Source organism: Dreissena polymorpha, chromosome 3 (genome assembly GCF_020536995.1).
Source record: "Dreissena polymorpha isolate Duluth1 chromosome 3, UMN_Dpol_1.0, whole genome shotgun sequence".
Classification (NCBI taxonomy): Eukaryota; Metazoa; Mollusca; class Bivalvia; order Myida; family Dreissenidae; genus Dreissena; species Dreissena polymorpha.
Genome location: NC_068357.1, coordinates 112,457,258 through 112,468,390, shown reverse-complemented (window position 1 = coordinate 112,468,390; position 11,133 = coordinate 112,457,258).

Here is an 11,133-nt window from a genome sequence, read left to right as displayed (position 1 = left end):
GCAACAATCTCTCTATTTTCTTAGCAAAAACTTTTTGCAATTAAATACTTTGTGCTGGATATTGGTCAATAAACCTACTAAAACTGCTATTTTATCAGACTCAATGTCATTTCTTGAGTCTATGCAAAACAGAAATAGCAGATCTAGGCCTGATATTTTTACTAGCATTTTGGAACTTAATCAACAGTGCCTAGATAAATCTTTAAAGGTCACATTAGTATGTTGTCCAGCACATGTCAACATCAGTGGGTATGAACAGGCTGACAGGGGGGGGGGGGGGCTAAGGAGGGCCTCTTGATGGGGGGGGGGCGTAGATGCTGAGGAACCCCTGGCGCCTACTGAGATCTACTCCCTCGCAAAGAAATTTGTCGTGGGTCAGTAGAGTCTCCGGACTGACAATTTGGCTTCCCGTCGACATACTTTTATTAGACCCGTGAAAACCCTCAAGCCGCCTGACAGATACTCAGCAAACATTGTGCTTGACAGAGCCATCACGCGCCTGAGGATGGGAACCACCCTAATACCCGGTGGCGCGGGAAAGTATGTCCTCGGTGTAGACCCTGCATGTCATAGGTGCCAGGAACCCCTCACTGCGCCCCACATGCTGCTGCACTGCCAAAACCATAAGGCGCAGAGGGACCACCTCGAAGCTGCATTGCACTCCCATAGACTAGTTTTAAACCTTTCAAACGTGCTAGACCCCAAGGGAGCAGCTAGGGGCCCGGTCTTCTCTGCCCTCGCCAAATACCTTCTAGGCTGTCAGATAACTGACAAGATCTAGGACATTGGGGGAGGGAGAGCAGCCAACACCCACCCAATTATTCAGTCATGTGACTGATTTGTTTTTAAACCGTGTTATTTTACACAAATCTGACGTAGTCATTGTAATTGTGTTGGATTTGTGTCATTTCGACACAACTTTGTTTTAGTTTTTAGCGGGACTATTGTTCCACCTTGCCCTTTCTAAATCAGGCCAATGGTATTGACCTGGTATTCCTTATTTTAAAACATTTCTTATAACAGTATGACGTTAGTCCACCATTTACATTCTTCAGTTTCTTAATATATTCATATTTTATAACAGTTTTTATTTAAAAAAAGGACGAGGCTGTCCAGTAACCCGGGTATATTGGCTGCATTGCACCCCTCCCTTCCCCTCTGACACTCCCTTCTCCTTCAAAGTTGAAGAGCCATGTCAGACAGGAGTGCACGGTGCAGGGTCATACACCTTGCAAAACCCATTTTAGCCCTTTCAAGGGCATTACCAACTCTTTGGTATTATAATTATTTTTATTTTTAAATTGCTATATTAAGTGTTATAGTATATAATGTACACATGTACATTTATTTGTTTGTTTGTTTTCCTTAACTGCTATTAAAACTGTTACTTTGCTTATATAGCAAATGAGTTACTTTTGTACCATTTTTACCCTGTTTCATCCCCTATATATGTAGTATTATAGGTTAGATTAGGGCATCTTGTGGGTTTTTTCCTACATCTTAGTATGACTTGGTAGCTCTTTAACCAATTCCTTTTTACTGGATTATTTCAGTATTACAACATCATATTGTCTTAAATTTGTATCCATCATTCTGCATTTTTAATTTCCATTTACCCTGCACTCCCTCTGGTCCAGGGGACACAACCATCATAAAACTTCACCTCCACAATTACCCCCCTTGTACCCATCCCAGTGTACTACCCCTGCTGGCTCCCCCCATCCACACCAGCCTACACTTCCAAAACTCTCCTTCCTTTAAACCCCGCAGGGTGGCATAATGTATTTTACATATTAATAAATGCTTCCTGCTTTGTACATACATGTAATCTACTTTTATATAGAAACTTCTTTGTTTTGTTTAAGTTTTAACTGTTAAATACATTGTTTTACCTTATAATTCTTACGTGGCCCTATAGAGGTAACCGTTTTTGGCGACAAGTAAGTAATTAACTGTAATATATAAATATAACTAATGACTTTCTTTTAAATATTGGCTTAACGCCACTCTGGGGGGACGTTTCTTCTTCATAGCCCAATATTCCTTAAGTTCCATACAGACAGGGTCTTATGTTGGAGCATTACGGCTATATTCCCTGTCTGCAAGTGTTCAACATTGTGCCACATATACGAATACATACCAATTACAATACAAAATATAATTTAAAACTAAATTACAATTACCAAATTCAATTTTGTGTTATATTTCCATATAATTGCATGTTTAAATGCAAATCCCCCTTTTCTTATTAGTAACAATAATTCAACTCTCAGCTTTATAGCCCAATGGGCTGCTGAGAGTTGCAATGCGCTCTCTCTTGTCCATGGGTGCAAAATGTTATCAACAATGCAAGGGTTAAGCAACACTGAAGCTGCAAGAACTTATTAAAGTTTACCTGTCTTAACCACAAACTCATCCAAATGGTACCATTACAGCAAGAAATAATTGTTTTTTATTGACTTTTTTTAGTTTTTCTTTCGTACGCTGTATCCGCCATATTGGAAAATTGACCCAATATTGGTTAGGTCGCAGTACACCAATATTTAGCACGTAGGGTTATGTGTTGGAGCTTATTAAAGTCGATAACGATGTGGTATTCGATACAGAATACACTGAATCAAATTTAAACATAAACATGTCAGCGAGAAAAGTGTGTTGAAACATCGTCGTGTTTTTATAGGATGCATGCAAAGGATAACATCCGTAGGTTGCCATTCGGGTAAATTTAACATGGTTATGAAGTTTATTCAGTAATTTCCTCAATTTGTCTCGAACGACGTCTGTTTAGTTATGCGCACGAAATCTGTGCGCAGATTTGCTATTGTCTCTATGAACGAGTGAATATGGACTCCCAGATCCGCCATAGCAAAAATTGTCAAAGGCTCTTGGAGTCCGTTTATATGGACTATTTTCTTATTAGAGCTATTAAATCAGGCTCTTCCTTCCCTATTAATTAATGTTTATAAATCTTTATATCTTCCCATCGCTAAGAGTTCTTTGTTGAACATATAACTCTAACAACATATAACTGTAACAACAAATTCCCATCTATCCATAGATTTAATACATAGTGGCAATGTTAAACCACTTTGTGATCTGTAAAATCCTAAAATATTAATAAGTTTTGCTTATTTCAAATATATTACACATCATGTATTTCTTTTCTTTCATAGAAACATAACATTAAAGTAATCCTATATTAATTTTAACATTTCAAACACAGATCACAAAGTCTAAAGACTCCAACAAACCCATTGCAGTATATATTGAACAGTGGGTCTAGTAATGATGATGCCACATACAACAGTATGTGTTTTCACCATCTTAACTTATAAACTTATTGGGCTATTCTCTCTCTTTCTCTTTCCTTTTAAAACATCCAACAACAATTTCTTAATAATAAAAATAAGAAGAATAACAATATAACATCAACATAGTAATGTATTACTATAAAACAATTCATGTATTTTATTAAAATTCAAGTTGTTTTGGATGTAATTATCCTTTTTCTTTCATTTCATATATTTCCTGCACAGTAATTCTTATTGTTTACATTCTGTTAAGTAAATTCAATGTCAAGGTCGTCCGCTGGGCAATTTTTCTATTTTAAAAGGGATTGACCTACTTGTAATTTTTAATAAGAAATTTCGGCCAATCATCGCCATTGTTATATAAGCCTATTAACCAATAGAAACACCGCTTTTTAACAGCATTAGGCTCAGTCACTATGTTGTTTATATTGAGTATTGCGTTTATAACGCCTTTAATTTAATTTTAGTAAAGCTATTTTTTAAATTACTAGATTTTTATTAAAGCACCGCACCAACACTGCAAAGCTTCCTATTTTTATAAATGGTACAGCTCAGTAAAATCGGGCTGTCCATATTATGGCCGCTTTCGACCTTTTAAAGCAGTGTGCTCGGGCAATGGATTTTTTACCGAAGTCCCGAGGGTAAACAACCCCATTAGTTAGTTAGACATTCAGTTAATACTGGCAGCTGGTCGAGTTGTCAGGTATCGACACCTTTGTCATACTTTATTCCCACTAAAATATTGCTTCGAATGTCGTTCTATGTTCTTATCGAGACCTTGTACCATGCCCAGTACTTGATCGTTAAGGACGGCAACTATCCGGCTCATATGACGTCATGACCCATGGATGATGCGGACAAAGAGTGATTAATATTATATTCTTAGTGTTGTTATGTAACGAAAGACTTAATATAAATTAGTTATATATAAAACAAAACTCGTGATACGTATCCTTAACTGTTTACTAATGACACGATTTATGTATAAACACATTGTGGTATTACCAAAACGTACACAAAATCAAATGTATTGATAAATTACCGTCATATTTTTAATAATGAACATTTCCTGTTTGAATATATCACGTCAACATTCGTGACGCATTCGTTACCTCAATCAGTTTCAAGAGCGTTGATAATATTGTTGACGAAGTATACAAAATACACCTAGAGACAAATAAATCAATTTATGACTGATTAAAAAAACGCACAGCGCCTCAGAGATTTGTTTACCAGGGTATTACCATGCAACAAAATCTGGATATTTATGTGCGTTATATTTTCAACTGATATTTGATTGGTCGTCGTTTTATTTGAATATTGTTCCTATTATGCACGTGATGATTAATTCATCTTTTATGTGTAGCCTTGATGCCAACGTACATTTCGACAATTATGGAAAAAATACAAATCTAAAAATAAAAGAAAGATATTCAAATACTACAAATCATCGCCATGATACGATACCTACGTTTACGCAAGGCTCTCCCACACAGTTTTATATCAAATTCTTCTTAAGATGAAAACGCATCGACGTATAAGAATTATATTGTGTAATCAAAAACTAAAGCCCAGATCCACCAAGCAACATCAAGAGTTAGCTGTACGTTCCACATAATACGTATGATATGAACAATGGATACATTAGCAACACATTCATAAAGGTATGATCTTTTCAGATTTCAGTTGCATTCCAATTCTGCTTCCAGATTAATTCCAAATGATTGCAAATATGATGGTTGTTCGCAGGTGTTCAAACCGTAGTTCTGTATCACCCAATGAGTTTAATCAATAACCCCAACGTAATAAACCATATACTCATCTCCGCTTAAAGAATCAAAGAGGTAGATTTTACTTTAAAAAATATTTCATTGTGCAAAGTAGTAGAATTGTTTGCAACATCTATAAATACTTGACCAATCTCGACATACAAATATAGACACACTTTCAGGATTTGAATAATAATAATAATATATTCACATAAATGCTGACAAACACATAGGTCGACAATATAACGTTATATACGTATATGCTAGTGTATGCATTCATCCTTTATGTAATTATTTCATGACATATAAATAAGCAACAGATGCAGTGTTGAATTTTTTTGGGGGAAAAAAGTTGTTTAAAATATTTTTCAACTCGTTTCCCTAAATGTTGTTGAAAATTTTACCTTTTTAAATATTATTATCACCTGTATTAGAAACTTTAATATGGTGACGAATGTAGGGGAAAGAAGCATCTTTTTATTATAAGTATCGAATTAGCTTAACTTCTTACCACACAATACCAATGTCAAAGACAACATAATCAGTGAATTCTTAATTATCTTTTATATTTTTTACAAAGGATATTTGTTCCAGCTTCTTTTTTGCAAATATACAAAAATATTCATTTCCTGGGTAGATGTAAATAAAAAGAAACACACACCAGCATAAGAAACCAAGAACTTCATGTATTTATATGCAATAAAAATTCTCCTTACAGCATATATATTTCGCTTATAACAGAGAAATCAATTTACCAATAAATAATACGCTCCTCGCTGTCGGACCTTCGGAACAAGAAATTTGTTACTTTCTTTCTCCCACTGGGCGCACAAAAGACTGTTAACATGTCTGTAAAATGTAATTTACCGTAGGACGGAGCAATAATTAATATTGCTAGAACTGCGATACCCTCACGTGTGCAAGTTTCTTAACGGCGTATTGTTTTTGCACCTCGTGCCACATAATATAATTGGATGATCCCGACTGCAGTCGTTTCGAATAGTATCGTATTCCATCGGCGCTAATAATTCAATTATTTAACAAATGGCTCTGTTGCAATAAGTTACTGTAATAAACATTTGGATACTTGTATATAAATGCATCAACGGACAAGTATTTGGCAACACATTGTTTTTCCATTGTTGCTGACATTTAAAGTTTGTGCCATGCACGGAATTTCAAAGAACAAGAATGTTTAAATTTAGTTGTTATTTACATTCCTTTTACAGATATAAAAGCCATATAAGAATTCTTTAAACTGATTTCGATAAGTTTTTATGAGTTGTAAATATCAACTTAATTTTATATGTCCTACTGCTGAATGAAAGTTATTTATATAAATTTAATATCAGCTACTATAACATAACAATTATATTAACGGAATAATATGAATTTCGGATGTTTTTTTAACAATCGTCAATGGCGACTTATATGTGGTTTTATAAGTCCATGAATAAAATAGCCTGTTTAATTCATGCTCGTACATATACTAATATAATTTCTTTTGAAAACGCTAAAAAACGAAATTTGACGCTAAAGAAAGAGGTTTATTTCTATATTATTGTTAAAAAAATATTGTTACTTCACAAACAAAAAACGATTGTGTATGAAAAATACACCTTTGCCTCTGCTATTGTCACACGGATTTTATTTTTGGTATAACACATTACCACAATACATGTGAATAAACAGTTTAATTCGTTAATTAAAACACAGCACATTGTTTATTAAACTAAAAACACCTGGCATATTAATTTACTTACACTTCTAGTGGAAGTCGACTGTATTCCGCCATGTAAAGACTTATCTCGGAAGAACTACACTGGTGACATGATATATATATATATATATTTCTGTTTTTATTCGCTCACTGTATATGCCTGAGTACGGATCAAGTACTAGTACATTCCATTGAGCAACAATCCATACGTCAAAGCTACCAGACAGTTTATACGTCTTCAATAACACATTAAATTCAACCTTTCACGATCTGTGTAGACCATTCACAATCAACGTTGTATTTAAAAGCAAAAATAAAATATATGCAGGCATACACTTTGACTATATGTACACAAATGACTGTTGTTTAGTATCAAACTGCTCTTGTACAGCGCAATATGAATCTGATAATTACATAATTCTAGTAAAATAACGAAGAAAGCTTCTTCGAGTTTAACCAATACAAAGGCTGTGGACGAAAGATTTTCCAGATGGTGTATTCTTCATTCTTGCATATGATTTCAAATGACTTCAAATCTCAGGTTTCCGATACAATTTCTCATTTATTCATTAATGCACGGCTTCTCTTGAGAATGAAAACACTTAATTTCAATGAAAATTTAGATACATCTTGATTTATTCCAAAATAATCCCTTCTTTCCACTTTCTGATTCAATACATCCACTATGAAGACCTAAATGTCAATAATAATAAAACAGAACTATTTTATAAAATGTTTTGTTGTATTCTCCAAATAAGACTGCAATTATGTTTGTTACCAATGGAATGTTTCAGCAGCTTTTTCTCTCATTCTCTTCAAGCCTTGGGAGACGCTGTTAAAAGATGATTTCCAAATTATTTTTCCAATATCGCAACCTTTCTACGAACAGTAGGGAAACTTCTGTTAAAACAATCGCCAAACGTTCTGCCTAATTAAATAGCTTTTCATTCATAACCCATTAAATAGCTATACACTTCTGCTTTATGCATCGCATACGGTTAGGTAATACTTGCACGAAACTGAAACTATGGCTGTTTGTATTTGCAGTACTTGCAAGATGTAAAGCATTTAAGTTGTTTGTTTATTGTTTCAAATTATATTTTTTTAATATAAACTCTGTGCAAAAATATTATTTTTATCGTCGATTTAATGCATAAGGACATACATCTACTTAAGGTGTCGCTTGAATAACAATTTTCAAAAGTGAAATTGTTTTTCATTTACGACGTCCCCTACATGATATTATAAGCAAAACGTTTACGTTTATATTTAAACGCCTAAAATTTAAAAAAAAATTCGAACGTGTTGTTTCATATATTTGAAATGATGCTTAAAAACAAGAGCTGTCTCCAGAGGATGACATATGCCCCCGAAAACGCTTTGAAAGAATTTATGAGCATTTTTCGAAACCTTAACGCACATTTCGAAACCTAAACGCGGACCCTACGTTCAAGGTCAAGGTCACAGAGGTCAAACTTTGTGTGCGTATGGAAAGGCCTTGTCCATGTATACATGCACACAAAATATTAAGGTTACATCTGAAGTTATGAGCATTTTTCGAAACCTACATGCAAAGTGTGACGAAAAGACAGACGGACAGACAGACGGACAGACAGACGGACAGTGCGATCACTATATGTCCTCCTTTGGGGACATAACAATCCAGAGATTAATCATTAACGAATTGAGATTTAAAAAAAAGTTTAATAACTGCGGAATTAATCGAATAAGACCAATACAGATTATTGGTTCAGGTTTGTTTTAATTACATGTATGTTATACAGGTGAGTTTATCTTGTTTCGAGCAAAGAGCTCATGGGCGGGATGTGTTTAGCATACCTCATTCAATGTTAATAAAAGGTGACACGGGCACATTTTTTAAGATGTTAATCGGAAGATTCGAAAACATTTATTATAATGCGCTACATTCATTGTTTTTATTGTGCATTTGAAAAGTTATATATTGCCTCTGATTCATTAAAACATCATGTCCACACAACGAAGTTGTTATTCGCGTGTCAACTTAATATAAAATACGCGCCGTTCCTAAGATGTAACATTGCTCAATAATTGCGTCATGGCATGCGATGCTGGTCTCTCTAACGATTCCTTTGATAATCGAGATAATTAAGCGATTTCGCAGGAACGTTGTTACGCTTACGCAGTAGATAAATTTATCCATGTGTATCCTCCAAAGACAATGGTGTTGCTATTGATTGGAGAAAAGGTTACATTCTCTAAACATTTAAAAAAAATATTATCCTTACAATGCAATGGTATACAAACTTTATATTATTGTTCGTATTTTATTTTTTTTGCTTAATGTTTCCCGACCTATCCTAAGGAGTGTCAGATAATTTTGGTACAGTGTTCAATACTTATTTTTGGTTTACATAAGTTGTATGGTTTGATATCGTTCACACCTCGACATTTTTTGATTATTTTTTTTATTTAAATAATTAGTCATATTTTAAAGCTGGTTAATTATTGAATTAATATTTAAACTTTGCTGCCAATCATGGTTTATTTTGCTGTTAAAAAGACATTACAATTTTAAACTCATGCTGCAGTTTTACTCATATATCATTCCATTCTAATCGTCGTCCGACCAATTTGGGAATGTGTGTATACAAAACAATATAGACCGCGGAAGAGCGGTATCATGAAATGATTTCTAAACAAGAATAATGTATTGTCTATACAAACCAATGGTATAACATGATGACGTTTCCTTTGTTTTACAAAATTACAAACACTGTGTGTATGCATGAATGTGCAATAAAAATGCGTATTCTTGCGATGTAATACCGCATCTACTTTCACGTTCGAAAACGTATACGTACACACATACAAGCCAATACAGTTGATATTAAAACATAAGTTTATTTATCAAATGCGATGAATAAGCGTGCTAAATTTCATGTAAAAGATGCACACATGGAGTGCATGCAAATAGGCCTACTGACAATATGTTTGCGGTTGCAAACGGTGGGTGAAAAAGGCTCATGCATTTATTATGTCGGAACACAGTTATGCCTCGGTCACACTGTCACGAATCAGAGCTACGAATGAGCTACGATTCAATCGGCTACGAATGACTACGAAATTGTCAAAAGTCGTAGGCCGCTACGATTTCAGTACTGAGCATAACGAAACTACCATCAAAATGTTGGAAAACGAACAAGGAAAGGTACGGACTGCTACTGATCGACGCTATGTAGTACGGAGCGCCACGAATCGGTACGATCAAACTACGAATCCGCAACGGTTTGGTACGACTAAGTACGATGCTATGCGAATCAGTTTGTTCTTACTACGGATCCGCTACGGTCTAGTACGGGTAAGTACGAACAAGAACGGTCCGCTTCGAAGCAGAGTGAATTGCGACGAACTGGTACAGACAGGTAGGAACGAACTACGATTGAACATTGCGCCCACAGCCTCTTGTATTGTCATACACAGAATGCCTCCCAAAAAGACAACATGCAAGCGGCAGCAACATCGCGTAACATAAATAATGGAATCAGCCGTGTCTGGGGAAGAGTCTACTTCTCCATTCAAAACCAAGAGCCGGGTCGTCTTATAAGCCAATCTCTTATCCACCACCTCCTTTTTCTTCTCTGATCTGATAAAGTATGTAATAATTGATGTACAAATATAGATTATACTTAGGAAAGTATGATTACTTTTGTATTTTATTATGTCGGCTATTAATTTAACAATTATTAAATCACGTAAAAGTAAGAGCAAGATTCAAAAGGCATATGAGGCAAACACTTACCTGCAAATAAAAAAAAATGTATTACTAGTAAGTTCAAATTCTAATATTTTCAAAATACGTAACCTATGCGCAAAGCTATACTAGTTATACGAAATTGAATCACTATTACCTCTATGCATATTGTCAAGCAGCTCGACTACGGCATCTGCATTTTGTGCCATATCAATACCCAAGTGTAACACTTTTATCGTAAACGCAATTTGCTAGCGGTTCATGATTGTGAACTCAACAAATGTAAGTACGGTTGCTTTATAAGTTCAATGATGTATTTCAGTAGCAATTTATTGTAGTGGACCGTACATGTCCGTACTGTTTCGTGCTGAAATGTAGTACATCGTACAAGATCGTGCAATTTCCTGCCTATCCGTAGTACAACGTACTAGAACCGTGGCTTTCCGTTGTATTTCCGTTCCGTGGAATAATCGTAGCTAATATGTAACGTAACCGTACCGCAACGTAGTTATTCGTATCAATCCGTAGAAGTCCTTGAAAATCTTTGGGCCTACGAAATGGTGCGGACGACTACAGTGTCGTTACGAACTAGTACGGATC